Here is a 3,400-nt window from a genome sequence, read left to right as displayed (position 1 = left end):
ATATTTTGGAAATATGGATTGGATGTCAATTGCTACTTTAGACAAACATGCATATCCACGTCTCATTAAACAATTTTCAAAAAAATGGTCATTACCTCTCGTTTGAATGAGATTTCTTGTTTACTTAAAAACACCCGCATTACCATTAACAAAAATCTCATTCTAGATATTCTCGAGCTTGAAATGTGTGAAACTCAAATTTTTCTTCATAAAATTCATACCGTTTGGGAAGGATATAACCTATTGAAGCTTATCATCGAGTCATCGGGAAAAACATAGAGAATATCACCAAACTTAGTGCAAATCAACACGCTTTTCCTTTCAAATTTTTGCAAAACATCATTGCACATGTCATTCTTCCCAAAAGAGTCATCGGGATACAGTAAATAACATCTTTTCATTCTCGATTCCTTTCTTGTCGAGCGAAAACTAGATTTTCCAATGATTGTGCTAGGTCTTATGAAGCTTGTCCATTCCGCTAGTCATATTAAAGCTTTACCTTATAGAATTTCCAAATCCTTTTAACCCCAAATCTTTCCCTAGCCAACCGTCCACCGGAGCCGTCGAGGCCGACCACAAACTAGAGTCTCTGTACTTTCATATATTTTTTTCTTTACTTCTTCCCCTAAATCTGTGGGAAAAAACTCAATCAAAGGTTGAGAATTAACGAGTATACTAAAATATACCAAAAACTCATTACGACAATATGCTTCTTGAATCAAATTGAACTCACAATTAGAAGGCGCACGCAGGAATGCTATTTGATTTACCTAGACCAACATGGTCTCACGGTGTCGCGTGCCACCTTTTGGCTAGCCAATTTTGCCTGTTTCTCGTAAATTTTGGGACTTCCTTTGCAATTTCACCTAAGGCAATTTTCGGCCATTTATATACCATTATTTGTCATTCTTAGGGCAATACTCATAGAAGAACACTTAAAAAATATTCAAGGAGAGAAGAATCAAGAAGAAAGAGAGAATATCTACCAAAATTTGGGAGTTTGAAAGGAATATTTAGATTTCATCAATCCCTCATATCTTTAAGAATATATTCGTGGAACGGTTTTCTTCCACTATCTTGTATTTTTATATTTTCTTCTTCATTTTGCAATGGGTTCTTTCTTTGTTTCCTTTTTATGCCTTCTATTTTGCAGCGGGCTAAGTGTTTAATGATGGGAGTTATGGTGTAACTCGACCCAAGTTTCATTAATGTCAATATTCATCATTTAATACTTTAATTACTATTGTTATTGTGCATTTATTATTGTTCTTTAATTTTCATGTATGTGGCCAATAGGTGATTTGTGCAATTATTGAGAGATTGTTATGTATTCTTGACCAAAATAATTAATGGTGTAGGTAGTTTTAGGAGATAGATATATACTTCGAACCCTAGATGGCCAATTGAGATATATTCGTTACAGATTTAATGTGATTGGTTCGATTTTTATCAACATAAAGATATAGTGGGTAAAACCAACGATTGAGGTTAAATTCGCTCGAAGTAATTCAATAAACTTGGAAAGGGGGGGGGGGTCTAACATTGCAACTTGGTAGTTTGCATTTTCGATTTATTGAGATATTAAAGAAACAACAGTTAAGTGACATCGTAAATTCCAACTCATTTATAAACCAAAATTGTTAATTGTTCCATAAGTTGTTAAATTGTTGCTAATTGATTATTTCTGGACTATAGAATGCTGAAGTGTTTGAAGTTTTCATGCATTTAGATTTTAAAATGAAACAAAATCGACTTTTTGCCAATAAAGGAAAAACCTTGCTATTTTTCATCACAAGATCGATAAATGGATGATGATTTTCTTGCTAAATGTTGATTGGGAATAATTGTAATAGGTAATGTATATTATACGACTTTTTTGTTATTTATGAATATTACGTGGATATATTATTTACTTGGATGTTGTCAGTATTTCCCTCATTGGATTGGACCGTTAAGTTTGGTAACTGAACTAATAGAGTGGTTAACATTAAACGTAAATTGAAGTTTAATATTTTGATTGAAACATATCTAAGTTAAGTGACTAAATTGACCTTTCACCCAAAACTCAGTGACCTAATCATCCTCCAGTAGGATTTCCTGTAATATTTTCAACCTGGTATCTATCAAAGAAATGAAAAAAAATAGAAAATAACATTGGCTGGATTTCGCATTGTCAACGGTAAATTTCACCCCATCGGTGAACATTTAGCAAAAAATTCAGTTTCGTCAAAAAATAAAAATAATAAAATAATAAAAAAAATAGAAAAAATTGTCTCAAGTTAATGAATGAATATCAATTTATTTTCAAATTTTATGAATGTTATCATATTTATAACAATATGATCATTTAACATCAAGATTATGATAATGTCTTTAGATTACGTGTCGCTCATGGATTATATAAAAATTTTAATCAATCTCGAATGCAACAAAGAGAGCGAAAATTAAAATTGAAGATCGGTGACATAATAAAACTATATTGATTGTAATAAATAAATTCTAATAAATTCATTAAAATTTTGTTGAAGGATTAGTGATCACAACTAAAAATCACCCCATCAGTTTGGAACGACCCCAAACAGGTCTAACCTCGAAACCACAATAAACAATCATTCTTCTACTGGATGAATAAACTAAAAATTACACAAATATCCACTCTTTCAAAATAAATATTGAAAAATGCTAAATTACTCACTCTAATGTTTGCATGCAAGGAACAATTTTCCATCTCAAGTAACAAGAAAAATTAATCGATAGATTGGTGCTCATACACCATCCACCAATTGAACAATTTGATGCAGATATTCAAGACTTCTGCAACATTACATAATCAACAGTTTAAATTCTTAGAAAAATTGCAAAAAATGGCATTCTTCTCTTGATCGAAGATTTTAACATTTTGTCCTCAAATGTAGATCTCGCACCTGCGCAACCAAATTTACTCACACCATTCTATTGGAGGAGAAGGTAAATAAAAGTCCTCAGTGGAAGCTGCAAAATTACTTGTACCCGAGCCACCCACAACGCCATGTGTTTGTGTAATTGATTGACCAGGTGGAATTGGCGAAAACTCTAATTGGGCATTGGATGAATCGGCGAAAAGAGAATCCGTTATATTATCATCCAATGGCTGTAGAAAACCAAATAGAGACGAAAAATATGGAGTCGTGAAATCCAAGTCATCACCATAATCACTGTGACGATACAGATCATTGCTTTGCATATCAGTCTCAGGTTGAGTAACATTGCATTGATCACCAGGAATGTTCGCAAGAGGTTGAGCAGATGGAAGAATATTACTCTGAATTGCAACTTCGCCATGCATGTACGTAACAGGTTCATGAACCAACTGATATTGGTCATAAATGCTTCCTTGTTGGTTGGGAAGATAAGAACCATG

The sequence above is a fragment of the Olea europaea genome, unplaced genomic scaffold (assembly GCF_002742605.1).
Source record: "Olea europaea var. sylvestris unplaced genomic scaffold, O_europaea_v1 scaffold203, whole genome shotgun sequence".
NCBI classification, from domain to species: Eukaryota; Viridiplantae; Streptophyta; class Magnoliopsida; order Lamiales; family Oleaceae; genus Olea; species Olea europaea.
Note: the sequence above shows the minus strand (reverse complement) of the source record.